This window comes from Diuraphis noxia, unplaced genomic scaffold (assembly GCF_037042655.1).
Source record: "Diuraphis noxia isolate RWA-SAM2 unplaced genomic scaffold, SU_Dnox_SAM2 contig0005, whole genome shotgun sequence".
Lineage (NCBI taxonomy): Eukaryota > Metazoa > Arthropoda > Insecta > Hemiptera > Aphididae > Diuraphis > Diuraphis noxia.
In genome coordinates, this window is record NW_028301715.1 from 27427655 (window position 1) to 27443591 (window position 15937).

Genomic DNA, 15937 nt, shown 5'->3' on the forward strand with positions numbered 1-15937 from the left:
GGAGTAAACGTATATTATAAAAATTGGTACAATTATGAGTTATACTCAGGTATATTTTACTAATAAAACGGTATATAATTTTAATACCTTTTGGGTTCTGATACCTTTAGTATCAAAGTTAAACATAATTAGCTATTATAGCAATATATTTTACAATAGTTAGTTACTAGGTATACATTTGTATATTTTATTTAGTGAGATTTTAACTTTTTAATTTTGATTTCATGTGACTGGAAAGGTAACAATTATTTTAAATTTGGTATTGCACATTAGTGTTACTACATGTAGTATACTTATACCGACATGTTGTATATTAACTGTTGAGGTACATGTAGTATTTTTCGGTTGGTGTATTAACATTTTGAATTTGTAGGTTATTCGCTTATAAAAAAAGTATAGTTTGATGTAAAATTTAAGTATTTTCTAGTTAGGTTAGGAAAGTTATATAGAAAAGTTAATTATTCGATATCAAAATTTTCATATAGCTTCATCTTCATGTACCTTTAGTTATGAAGGGAAAAGAAAAAGAGCCGGGAAAAAGTTTTACAATAAAATGGTTTTAAAATAACTTGATGAAATATGTATAATATTATATTTATTATGATATTGGTTGTTATTATTATTAACAAAAGAAATAAAAACCTTAATTATAATATGTTTTGATAATTGTTAAACTATTATGAGCTCTCTGGCGTTGACGTTTTTATATACGTATTCTTTAGTTTTCTATTACTATTCTATAAATCTAATTTCAAATCACTGGAAAGTATTTCAAAATCACAAAATATTCTATTTGGTTTATTTTGTGTCATGAATGATTTAGATATTTTTAAACACTGGACTATTTGAAACACATGTCACGTTCGTGATTTGAATATTGATATGTTTTTTTGGGATATTATTTCTTTAATTATATCGATGTCAAAGCTTCTGAATTTTAATTCCATTTAACATTATCATATTATTAACATCGGTATTTTTACATTTTTATAGTTAATTAATTATTACTTACTAGCTTACGCTAAAACATATACCTAGTTCGTACTGTATATATTATTATCGAGATTATTTTCCACGTTAGGTATATTGGTGTATATACATTTATATTAGTACCGCACGAGTTTAACATCTGGTGTAACATTTCAAGGATCTTTTATGGAATTAATTTTCCCCCCCAATCGCGTTTCTATTGAAATTAAAGCATCTTCATCAGTGATGATGATCGTCAGTTTTTCTATATTGATTGTGTATAGGTCAACACAAACGTCTTGTTTCCGGCGATTTTGTTCAAGGACTCGTACACGCCAACCAATTTACCCTGAATAATGTCACCACACCCACGCAGCTAGCAAATAGGTAAACATGTGCATGGGGTCATTGTAATATTGTCATATACATTATATTATAACCCTAAATAGCCCGATCCGTACGTGTTATTTTCCGGTTCATACGCAGTGAGTGGGCGCCAACGGCAGCAGCAATGGCAGTGACATTAGCGGTGGGAGAAACAACCAAATGTAATATTATTATTTTGTTAAAAACGACACGATTTTAATTTTTCATTTATGCTCTTTTTTATACGTATTTTATATCAGCACTCCCAGCGTTTTATAAAATGTAGAAAAAACCAACATCAAGTCTGGAAAACGACTATTTGCGTACTACGCGGGCTAATGGATCCCTAGGATTATTTCGAGCAGCCCGTTGCATTTTTAATAAATTATTACATAAAGTGCTAACACACGTGGTGTTTTGATGTCCGACAAGTGGGTGGGTATGTTGATTGTCTTAGAAGTTCTTAGAAATCGGTTTCTCTGGACCGATGTCTGGACCCAATGCGTAATTAATCTATGCCAATAACGAGACGTATTTACTTTGCTTTCCTTTTTTATTGGCTCTTATTCAACAAAAGTGAGTAAATCTTAAACCATGCATTATATTTTGCATGCTATTGTTGGTAAATTTAGAAAATATATATTTATAAATGTAAAATGAATAAAAACTAACACACATCATTTTAATATTATAATGATCGCCATAACATTAGTTTATTATCATTATCTTACCTATTACCCAGTTCACAATAACCGAAGAAAAGTATCTCAAATTTGAGCAAATATATATTCCTGGAGATTTACTAGGTGAAATCGTTTTCTAATCGCCTGTAATTACGTGATTAATACACATTTTCGAGGATGTTGTTAGACTCGTACAATACAGTTCACGTATTATGTATAAGATACATATAATGTTAGCCATCTATATAGTACCTATATGATCAATGATCATATACGTAGATTATACACAAGGAATTTTATTTTATTAATATTAACTTCGAAATTAAAATCGGAAATTATGATGAATTTAAATAAATTGGTTTTTTTTAAATTATACTCGTGAGTCGTAAATACGATATACGACATACGTATGAAAATATTTTTAGGTAGTTTAGGTAATAGGTACTTATTATAACTTGTACACGTATATGTGTTTATAATTTATTATTTTCAAAAAAAAGTGTATAATATACCAATACTTAATACAGAATACATTTAATGTTTCAACTTTATTATTCACTATATTATTGAACTATTATAACTTGAATCCATTGTAATAATATCGATGTTTTTTTATTTATCTGTTTATCTATTTGTGTTTTGCCTGTTTAAATTTCAAGGTTTCTGTCAGATTTTCTTCATAATCTTGTAAAAATTAATTTTTATATGAAAACACTCGAATTACATAAAATATGGTTTAGTATATCATAAAGTATAATTAACCATATTTTTTATATTTTGCACTGTGGTACACTGTAATTACACAGTACTTGAATATTCTGGTGCTGAGTGTATACATAATATTACATTAGTGTTATGCGAATCGCGTCTAGGAACGGTTAGGTATTTTTATTAAATTATGTTTAAAGTTGTTTAATGTTTAATTTTTAGTCAAATAATTTCTAAATTAAAAGAAAAATCAATTAAAACGTAATTTTCTATTCCGAAATTTCAAAATATTTAAATCAAATTTATAGTTGTTGTTGAGGGAGGGGGCTTCAATGGGAAAAAGTTGACTAACCGATCTTAAGTAGACATAATAATAAATTCAAATCAGTTTTAAAAAGTATTACTGCATCACTAGGTCGAATAGTATGATGGACAAACGATTTGTATGTTTTAGTTAAAATAACCTTTCACCATCGATCAAAAAAATAAAAACAAATTATATTGTTCAAGTATGATATTTTAGAACGGTTACTCAATATTTGACTTTCTGTACTTATTTTTGACTATAGCTCATCAATTCATAAAATAGTTTTAATACATAATAATGAAAAACTAGTGTTTTTCAAATAATTTTTAAACTTTTATACGCTCCCGTTGCCGCTTTACTTTTGCCCAACGCCTGTTCATGTACATTGTATTGATATATTCTCGCGTGTGTGATGTTTATTATTTATATTGCTTGCATGATATTTTTATATTTTTATAAATGAAGTTGATGCATGAAAAAATATTTCAGATTGAATAAACACTAAAACGGAAATATCATTAGTGTAGGCGAACATATTATTATTCCGTTGATCAATGTATACAATATACATGAATATTGTATAATATACACGTCTTAGAATATTGATATAAATATAAAGATCAGTGTTAGGTGATTCATCTTCAATTAAAAAACCGTACTGTCTTGCTTCGTTCATTTTGCTGTTTTTCTCTTGAGGTTTCCATTATTTCAATATTGTTTCGAATTAATCTAAGATTTACAAAAATGTCGGCAAATCGGTTTTTGTAAATCAGATTTTATAAAATGATATTTATATTATATTATCGAATATTACGTACCGCGAAATATAACAGATAAGATAAAGCTGTTTAATTGCGAAATTTGTTATTTTAAAACGTTTATGCGCTATTATTGTTCTGTTTGTGCAGCACTTCAGTGCTATTTTAAACTACACTCATTATGATAATACATTTTATAATGATATTAATTACGTATACAAAATATATATAATTTAAAAAAAAAAAAAACGTAGACTTTAAACTCGGTTAAGTCGTGATAATAATAATATTATGTGCACAGTTGTTCTGGTATAATAATGTGATGACGTTCGTTCGCTTACAGAGTCACGTCATATGATAATCCTAGAGCCACACATATCTATAATAGCCGAACCGGGTCGGAGAATTAAAAATAATTTCTTGTTTATGACTTAGTGAGATCCCTACATCACTGACATAATCGTTTTATAGCGTTATCATCTACGTCGTCGATGATTATATAAATTGAAGGCTACCATCATATAGGATGATATATTGGATCCCCTTAAAATACTATATTAGTATGACGATGCAATATCTGCAAAGGATGTTTTGAAAAAAGATTAGTTTCCTGCAACATGTTTTGTCCTGGAGCGGGGAAGCGTCATGCTATTCAGTATAATAAATTAATAATATAGTAGTCACTAGTCACTAATTAGTAAGTCATCGATATTATATTACAAATTATAATATTTAATAGATAATACAATTCACCTGATATAGTCCGTAAAGTAAAATTTGTTATTTTATCGGAATGGGCACTTTATAAATTTATTACCAGAGTCGCATATTTTATCGTCGGTGGATTGCGTTAGGGTTTTATAATTTTATTGTTGTAGGCACCTGATATAAATGTAGTACAATTATATTAGTTTAGATTAGGTATGCCGACAAGTGCTCATTTTTGGTTTACTGGTCTACGCATTACTTAACCTTAACACTTTCGTGGCGCTCGTGAACGCTTTTCTAAGTTTAATATTATATTGTTACTCATAACCTTGGACTGCAACGCTTTTAATTATGATATGATTATTCGTCGTAACTATATATTTAGGATTCGCAGCAGTGCGATCCGTGTAACAAAATGCATTTCGAGACGGTGGTTACCTATTGATATTATAATACCTATCTGTATTACCTATAAGATTAAACCGTTCATTTGTATACAGAGTCTTATCCAAATCGTGTCACCTTATATTTTTTTCTTCATTATATGTTAATATATATCTAATATGTATACTTTATATTAAGTTTATGAAGTTTTTCGAATTTTAAAAATGTTGTAAATGTTAAACAAGCTAATTTTCAAAAAAATATCTATGTAATACTTAAGTTACGTCTACATTTCTTATAGTTTAGTTTCGGACGAATAATTTTCATATCCATCATAGTATTATGCACTGTTTATAAAGTATGGGCAAGTGTGCTCCTCCTTTACACGTGTGCATCATCGATGTACCATATTATATTCCATATTATTCCTCGAATATGGCGGTCATATACTATGTGTAGCTGTGAACTATTTGTCTAAAATTAGACTTTATACACATCATATAGTTTCCAATAGAAACATTCCGTTTAGGAAAAAAAGCATGGACCCTGTTATTATTTTATGGATTAAAAACCAAAATTTGTATATTATTCTCCGTTTTATTATTTACAACATACAAGGGTCTCTCATAATATGATGTGATACGAAATATACACAAGACCTGCAAATAATCTACTCATATAATGTAATACATATATAATATATTCCACCAAAGAGGTTCGTCCCGCTGCATGCGTAGGCAGTACTTGAGAATTCCTACCGCATACAGACCAAACGCGGGATTATGTAGAAGCGGGATCACGCAGTACAATATCATATAATATAACGCGTGTTTAATCCCTCCAGCGTGACTTTACGCACGATTCGGACACGGCTCTGTTGAATTAATTCGTATGTCGTGTTTCATCGGTATCTATGTTTTTGTTTTTGTTCCGTTATCGTTTAGATTGAGCACCAGTCATTAATATTGTCATCGATGGTGCATTGTATACGGCAGGTATCATAGTATACAATATTGTATCGTATGATTATAACGTACGTACAGCAATGACGGAACCGGCAGACTTCTGAATCACCCGAACCGCAGAACGCTCGTGGTGGATTATTATCATATACATCGCTGGAATCAAGTGGATAATCGATAAAGCTGATAATACTACACCCCCGAAGGAAGAAGCGGACGCGAAATGATGGACGACGAGATCCAAGAGACGGTTGAGTCGATCCTGGGCAAGGGTGCGGTGGTGGTGGACTGCGAGAAAAAGTCGAGCGTCAAGGAGGAGGAGGTGCTGTTGGTCAACGGGTGTCCGGTGTCGTTGGACGGCGACGACGGAGCGGCCATCAAGCGGGCGCTGCTGCGCGGCGACGTGCCAGACTGCGACCTGCTCAACCAGATACTGGTCCGGGCGGGTATACTGCGGGCGCCCGTCCATCTGGAGACGAACCTCAGCGTCAAGTCGACGGTGGTCACCCGGGAGGAAGTGACCGTGGCCAGGGCTGGCCGGGTGGTGGACGAGCGGTCGCGCGAGACCAAAGAGGACAATTACTACACGAGCGCCACGTCTGAAGTTTGGGAACCGGTGACCGTGTTCAACGGCCCGCCGGACGCCGCGAAGAAGCGGACCGCCGCCACTGAGGTGACGGCGGACCCAAAAATTACACCTACGCCGCCGCCGCCGCCGGCCGCCAAGTACAAGGAGACGGTGACCACTAGCAGTAAGCGTACTGAAGACGGCGTAGACTGTGGTGCAGAGCGGTCACCCGATGATTTTGTGCACACAGCCCACGTGACAGACGGTGACAGCCTGGCCAACGGCATACGTGTCATCAAGTTGAACGGCATACACGATCCCAGAGGTGATTATGAAATGCCTGTCATGGCCACTGCCGGATCTTCAGACGACGTAAGTGTACTTCATTGTCATATATTATAATACCATAATAATATAATATTATATAGATTAATAAGTAACGCTTTATAAAATATACCAGTTCCTATGATATGTATTATGAACCATTAAAGTTCTCAACCAGAATGCCAATTTTGAAGGAAAAATGATTTTATAGCAGATATGCGGTTTGTGTAATAAATTTATTATAATATTATTATGATATTTAATTGGAACCGCTTTCTCTAATATTAATGAAATAAAGCTAGTATAGGTAAATATACGCTAGCTCAATATGCGATGTCTCCAAGTTTTAAGAATATTCACTTAAGAATTTAGGAAGCTGTGAGTCAAAAAATGTTGAGAACCTTTCTTATAACAGTTTACAGTGAGTTGTAAATTGTACTAATATAAGTATTTTTTTATCCATTACATTGTCGTTCAAGTACCTTTATTATATTATATTAATAAAGTATTTAATATGTACATCTTAACTCTCATAAGATCCAAAGTTATGGAATCGAAAATATGCACAAATATCAGTACAAACGGCTATTATTATGGGTTTATATTTAGTGTATTGTATTATGTCTAAAAATGTCGTTAAGAGTTACTGAGTCTAGAGGTTCAGAACTTAATAAAAATAATAAAATTGTTGTAAATACTTTTATTATTATGCATGCTTCATTATTGCACCAACCTTACCGCTGGCACACTGTATTAGTGTACTATACAGATACTGGAGATAGGAGTTTAATGCGTCAAATCGCGTGACTTTAAAATATTCCGTATACGGCTTCGAAATGTACGTTCGTTGTAGAGTGATAATAAATAATAATACCGTGCTTATGAGTTATAAGAGTGGTTTTTCTTCGATTAAAATGCGTCCAAAAATGACAAAGTTGGAATTAAATTTTTCGTTTATTTATTCTCGTTCACCTATTATAGTTATCTATAAATGTGTAGTGTAATGTGCTGCTGTTACTTCCTATATTCGAATTAAGACATGATTTCTAGACATGCTATAATAGTAAAAATATTTCTGTTCTTTGTGTGCTATTTACAATTTCATACATGTACTTATCTATGACGTTTGTTAAAAAAAAACATAACAAAATAACACAAAGTGCCTCAATGCCTCATAATTAAATAACGGGAAATTGTACGCACACTCATTTTTCGACAAAATCGATTTTGGTTTTTGATGTAACTTAAAAACAAATGACCATAGATGCATGAAATTTTCACTTAATGTTTATATAAGTATGTTCTATCCACCATGCAATTTTCAAAAAATTTTGACTTAAGTTGAACCATTTATAGGCATTTGAAATTTTCGATCATTATTAGTTTTTTTTTTAAAAATAATATCGATAAAAATTAATTTGTTGGGCAGAAAAGCTTGAAAATTTAATACAAGGCTCTTAACATATTGTTACAATAGCAGTTGAAAAATAAAATAAATTCATAGTCAGAATTTTTTTTTATAAGCATTCAAAGTTTGAATTTTGACAAAATACGTGAAAATCACGGAAATTCACAAATTATTTTGAGCTATAAATTCATAAAAAAATTTCTTTTTAAATCTAAGATTTGAAAATTTAATACAAGATTCCTTAAAAGTTTTTCAATCTTTATCACAAATAAAAAGTCCACTGGAAATTTAAATTGAATTTTTATGAGCATTTGAAATTTAAATTTTTACAACATTGGATTTTCACTTTTAGCGATTTCCTTATTTTGGTGTAACTCTAAAAGTCTAAAACAATAAATGACCGCAGATACTTGAAATTTTCACTGAATGTTTATATAGGAATTTTATATATTTTATACAATTTTCAAAATATTTTGATTAGTTCTGAGTTGTTTACTGACATTTTAATTTTTCAACTTCTTTAGTTTTTTTTCTATAAATATCGATAAAAAATTATTTGCTCGGTAGAAAAGCTTGAACATTTAATACAAGGCTACTAACAACTTGTAACAATAGCAGATAAAAAATATTAAAAATACGTAGGCATGATTTTTTTTCTAAGCATTTAAAGTTCAAATTTTGACTATATATACGTAAAAATTACGTCAATGTTCAAATTATCTTAGATAGAAATTCATAAAAGTTTTTATTTTTAATTCTAAGATTTGAAAATTTAATTCAAGGCTCCTAACATATTTTTACAATAGCAGTTGAAAAATAAAAGAAATACATAGCCATCATTTTTTTTTATAAGCAGTCAAAGTTTGAATTTTGACAACATATTATGTAAAAATCACGAAAATTCGTAAATTATTTTATGCTAGAAATTCATAAAAAATTTTCCTTTCATATCTTAGAATTTAAAATTTTATATAATGCTCCTAACATATTTTTACAGTAGCAGGTGAAAAATAAAAGAAATATATTGGCACAATTTTTTTTTACAAGCATTCAAAGTTTGAATTTTGACAACATGTGTAAAAATCACGAAAATAACGAAAATTCGCAAATTATTTTGAACTAGAAATTCATAAAAATTTTTCTTTTTAAATCTAAGATTTGAAAATTATTAATAATCTATGATATATTCTATATATTAGTTCAGAATCGTTTTTCGTATACAACGATATAATATCATTGGATTCAAATTTAATTCCATCAATTACAGTAACCCACTTGTAACCTACTGTAAAGCAGATCGACATCCACGACTTACCTGCATTTTTTAATAGTTGCTCGTAATAAGATTTTTAATTGTTTTTTTTTTTTTTTTTTTTTTTATTGATTTGCTCCCTTTCATCCCCATCAGACATTCATTTATAAATACGCCACCGGTAGATAGGAAATATATGTATCCTCTGTGAATCGCTTTTCATCGAATCATTGAATTACAATTTAACAAATTTATTACAGCTATACTCAATTAACGACGGTATTCACACATAGTATATCAGAGTTCTTTGTTATTTTTAGTGTTATTGTTTTTTTTTTTTAAAAGCATACAAATTCTAAGGGGACCATTATTTTTAATATTCTCTGTACTTTCTGAAAATGTTAGTGTTTTCTTTTTCTGTTTTGATCACCGAATATATAAATATTTTGTGTAAGCCTTTAAACTTTTAGAATTTTGTTGACATAATTGGTGGAGAAAAATTACTATTTACTATACTAATCTAGCCTCCATTATTTCTCATTTTTCTTTATAACATTAAATGTTTTTGTAGGTATTATTGGTTCAATTTTTGTATTATTAAATTAAAATTACCCGAGTGTTATAAAATTAAAACAAGGCTATGTCATTAAAAAAGTCGAACTTACCTATAACATCAAAAATATTAAATATTGTTATTCAAATTTATATTTAAAACGATTTTATTTTACAAAAACATTATTTTTATTAAAAAAAAACGGTTGATGGATTCACTTCATTTAGTCTGAAACAAAATATATTTGGTTTCATTCAAATATTTCTTATGTATAAACGACCAATGATAAGACAGTCAGACAGGATGTGAAATTGACCATGATAACACATGTAATCTTGATAGTGAAATTAACTTATATTTCACTAGGTATTTCACATAATTTAGTGGAGAATGTTCTATATTATAAAGATATAGGTAGGTACTTTATTTATTGTTAACTCCTTTTTAGATCTAATTTTTTTCGTATGATAAAATATAAATTACGTTTTATTACATAAATATACACAAGTTTACTACAGTTTGTAAATTTTCAATTTAAACCGAATTACAAAACCAGTAATAACAAATGTAATAAATTACACAATCCATAATATTTAAATTTTGTTAAGACTCAATGAGCTGCAAGTATGCTTAGAAACGCCCTCAAAACTCGAAATCTATGTACATATATAGTATAATATACCTTCAGTTTGTGTATAATTTAGGTACACATATTATATAAATGTATGGTGTCTACAGATTTTATCTGATAGCGTTTATCTATGCACGAAGTCTGTAGATCGCGATTGAAGTACACACTTATAATAGTGTTATAGAATATAATTATTTTTACAAATGGAGGCGGTTCTGCGTGTCTACGCCACGGTGTTTGTTTTTTTATTCGTGTACTTAGGGCCAAACGAGATGGTAGTTAAGTACTGCAATCATCGGAAATATCGCAATAAAATTACAAAGGCATGTAGGAACTTGTGAATTTTATGTGTAACCTGCCTACGCGATATTGTTGTATACAACGCTATGTACAATGTGTATATTTCTCAGTGTTATATTCAATTTAGTATATTGTTTTCGGCTATACAATAATTAATATATAAAACATATACGCACTTATGCAGTATCTATATGTATTATTATAATATTTCTATATAAAGTCTGTCTGTTGTGAAACGGAAATTATTGTTTTATCCACTTTCTACGTAGGTGCGTATTATTTTATGAACGCATTGTAATATATTACTATTATGTTAATAGATGCGTATTAAACATGTATACGTAGTATATAATGCTTTTCTTCTAAATTTTAGCCCCCTTCATATATGTATATATAAATATGGGTTATGGGTATACATATATAGCAAGGCGTGTGTGTAATGCCGTAATGCGTTTGTTTTCGTGCAGATGCATTTATGAACACATACATTCACGCGATAATATCATATCCGGTCTCTATTATGTACGTACTTCCCCCTATCCGCATGGTTAACTTTGTTAAAGTTATCTTATAAAAAATATACAGGCATATATTTTGTTTTAAGTGTCGATTTTTATGGTAGATGTACTAGACATTGATCCAGAGAAAAGATCTGAGAGCCTTAACAATTTTTTTTGCGACACAAACACAATTACAGTATGCTAATTCTTAATTTAAAATATTTTAAATTATTCCATATAGGGTAAGTAGTATTATCAGGATCTATAAAATTATATTTAAAAATAAAAATACATGGGAAAATAATATGTCAAAAATAACATCATGTTTTATTTCATCGGTGTAGGTGAAACATCTATTGGTTGTTTAATAATTTGAAATGTTTTATATATATTATTACGTCTCGTGGAAATAGGAATTTCAGGATAGTTTATTTTTTAAAACTGTTATTTTCAAATGAGATTGATAAATGCAGTAAGTGGTACAGCTGTAGTACCTATATGTTTAAGTCTAATATAATGTTTGTGGATACCTATATCGGTGACGAGGGGGTTGATGTGGCTATATACACTATACAGTATAGCGGTGGTGCATAAACTGGCTAAGGTTATCCCAAAGAAAAAGTATAGGAACTACCTAGAAGTCGAACAGTAGTCAACTGCAATACTGCAGAGACTGCAGTTATTACGCGTTGGTCACGTGTCGAACACAGCGAAGGGTGGGCGAAACAGTAAAGTCCGCAGCGCCAGTCGCTCAGTTGGGTGAATCCCCGCGGACGAGCATGCTTGTGATAACCAAGTGGAGAGTCCTGGTAGTCGAAGGCTATACGGTGTCAGATGAGTGTTGATGACTATATGATCTTGAGTGGGAGAAACGAGTTTTGAACATAACCGCAACGTCACAGGAGTCGCAACCTGCAGCACTCAGTGATGATACCTGGACCCACGGACACAAAGATAAGACACCTTGCATATATCCCTGCGCGTGTGCATCAGCGTGACAGATCAATAAACACACAATTGCAGTAGAACAGACTCTGGTTCCTATATTGCAATGGCTTCCGGAGAAGATCTCAGGCCCTAGACCTAGGATTTTTAATTCCAATTTAGGATTTTTGTTGTTGTGTTTCTCAGAAATGAAGTAATATATAACAAAAAAGTAAATAACTTCCGTGGACTACCATGTAATATAATGATGGGTAATATATGGTATGACCAAAATTAGAGATAAAGTAATAATTACATTCAGAAAACGTTATAGAGATTTTTTGTCCATCATGCATTGCTCATATAGCTGTATGACTTAGTTGTATTTCAAAGAGTACGCTATTTTTCTAACGAAAGATGAACAATTATTTTCAAATAACTATAGGTAGTAAAAAAGTAGGTATTTTAAAGATACATCCTGTAACTATAAAACATTTATGTTATACGCCTTATAAATAAAATGTACGCTCCGCAATTAATTTCGCACTGGGCCTCTCAAATATTTTTTTCTTAGAATCTCACAATTCTAATGATAACATTGAGAGGAGGAGAAAGAATTTTATCTCTAATTTTTTGTTTAGGTATAGGCTATAGTTATCATTATAACAATATAGTTTAGTGTTAGTCTATACATAAACAAATATTGTTTATCGTTTAATCGTTTATTTCATATTTTGTGAACATTTGATCGACTTCATGATTTCTGAAATCGATAGAATGCAACAACGAAAACAGGGGAGCTGTCGTTTTATTGTGTATTAGGTTTAGTGTGCCTCGGTTACTCGATGTCGAGTAAGATATCATTGTAATGGATGAGTTACCTTAGATTAAAATTGAATTAATTTTTTTAAATATTTATGTATACATATATTCATGTATTATATTCATACATTTATGTTTTTTTTTTAATTCTGTACCTACGCACAACACACATATTTATATCGCTTGATGTATAAACATGTGTATCTTATATATGATAAAGGTATAGCTGGTACCTATATGTATTTTATTTAAATTAAAATTTCGTTTATCAGCCAATATCAAATCTAACCATTCAAACCGTATTATTATAGGTATGACTACAGTCTACAAGTATAGTACGATATAGAAAATAATCGTAATCAAATCTCTGTACAAAAAGCTATAAATAAAATCTAATTGTTTGTTTGAAAAAAATATATAGGTGTTTTTTAAATTTACCTTATTGAATAAAGCCATGTTATAAATTTTGTGAATTAATTTTATATTCTGTTATATTTAATACACGCATGTAGTAATAATACATACATATATATATTTATAATAATCTAATAATAAAATTTTTTACTCATTTAAAATGTTATTATCTTAAATTCGATCTTAACTAAATTATTTTATTCATATCTACATATTTCATGTAAATGTATTTTTAACAATAACCTTAAAAATATGATTATGTCAGAGTGTAGACATATTGTGCGTCTACAAAAATGTTTTTTTTTTTTTTTTTAATTTACAAAGCAAAATTCACAAATTTCTGTACAATCCATCTTAATTATTTGAGTATTTAATCACCTGTTTATGAGTTAATAATTACATTTTAAATTAGGTACTGATATATTATCAAAAAATAAGTTTTGAAAATTATGAGTATTATATAAAGATTAATTTAGTTGTATGATATATCAGCTATATATAATAATATAATAATATAAAATATTATATTATATTATATTCATTGTCATATTAATAATAAAAAAAAACACTAGTTTTATAGTTGTTTTAACATTGCATAATTATATCATCATTTAAAATATTTGCTGCTAAAACTTGATTATTTTATTTAACTGTTTAATAATGCTCAACGTAAAATTTTACCTTAAAACTTTGATGATACGCATTTAAAAAGTTTTTGTATTACTTTAATTAAAATACAATTTATCAATTAAAATAGTTTATAAGTTAATTTAGCGACATAATTTGTAAAGTTGTTAAGTATTTTTCAGAACTGAATGATCTTAATCATTTATTTAATCGTATATAATTATTATTTTAATCCATAAAATTACTTAATATTTTGATGGTTTATATAGTTACATTCAACGAAAACAGCGAAATTTGTAATACGACAACATGGCGAAATACAACCATATATAATTGATTGGTGAGTTGGTATTATTACTACTTATCTTTTAGTTTTCGTAAAATAACATTACAGTTGTTTGAATTGAGCCTACTAAGAACAACAGTTTATTTCTTTATTTTATATTTATTTTTAATAAGAAGTATAAAATCTTAAATCTAATCTTTGTTGAGCTTAATCAAACTTACGTACTTACTGTTATAAAGTATTCATATTTAATAATAAAATATCATCGTAAATCATCTTGTTCCTATAAAAGCATTGATTTCCCCTATAAAATATCGATGTCTTTAAAAACTAAAGTTCTATAACCGGTTCGTTAAAGTAATCCAAAAAAAAAAAAAAATTATTTTAACTATAAAATATAATAGTCGACGCACGTGCGTGATTTTATGAATTATAATTTTTAGAGGAAGTGATGATATCCAATTTAATATTTGATTACAACCTACGAAATTTATCGAATCTCATAAGTGTTACGATGTTATAATATATTATCGCGTATCTCATTAGCATATTTGATTTATTATTATTTTTTTTTTACGAGGGCGGTGTAAAGGTATTCACGGGTGAAACATTAATAATAATTTACATTTATAAAACACACACCCACAATATTACTCCATTACCTCCTGTGATATATAAATCACATATATCGTTATTACTCGACATGCTGTATACATATCTACCTTTAAATTTGACGAAAGCGTTTTGACTTTTTGACAGTTAGGAAAGTGGAAAACTTTATTACGGTGAGGTCTAGATTGACACGAAGTTTATAATCCACGTGCTTAATGAGTGAACACATTAATATAATTATTATAGGAACACACGTCCTTTTATAGTCTGCATTGATTTTCTGTTCATAATGTTTAAATCGTTTCTGGAACGATTAGGTTAGGTATTCACTTTCGATATTCAAAATGTCAAATTGATTTTGATGCATAGAATTTCTTTATTTGTTTTAAATTTATATTTATGCTCAAAATAGTTCTAGTATATATGTATTATTATTATTATTCAGTTTATATGTTTACCGTAAAACTATAAAAAAAACTTCATTTCTTGATTTAATGATTTAATTTATGAGTTAAACAAGTTTAAGTAGTTTTAATTTTCTCAATTATTATACTCAAATAAAGTGTAGAGTCTACAGTGTAGACATAAATCCTTTGCCGCAACGTACTTAACACGACCTTAACACGAATGTTTGTTTTATTAAGGTACTACACAAGCTAATAAAACTTATTCCCTTTATATAGATTTCGAAATGGATAATATTTTCCTTGTGTCTATAAAGTGTGCCGCAAATAAAAAATGATTTTTCCTTTTATATAAATAAGGTTTAGTATTTTTCTCGAAAATAAAGGATCAAACATAATTCATTTTGCTACAAATATTTGTGTTCGTGTATCTTACGAATTTGTTCCATTTTATATGAAATGAATGA

The 15937-nt window shown here is 29.3% G+C and overlaps 1 protein-coding gene and 1 pseudogene across 3 annotated transcripts in view; both read left to right on the top strand.

The window, feature by feature from the left end:
• The window catches only part of LOC149055155 (uncharacterized), a 32849-nt pseudogene extending 26243 nt beyond the window's left edge, over positions 1-6606 (top strand). Inside the window, exon 2 of the transcript XR_016191843.1 lies at positions 5828-6606. The product of XR_016191843.1 is annotated as an uncharacterized LOC149055155 (transcript). The remainder of the gene's footprint in view (positions 1-5827) is intronic.
• The window catches only part of LOC107163163 (uncharacterized), a 186949-nt gene that overhangs the window by 50889 nt on the left and 120123 nt on the right, over positions 1-15937 (top strand). The gene's annotated exons all lie outside the window — the stretch shown is intronic.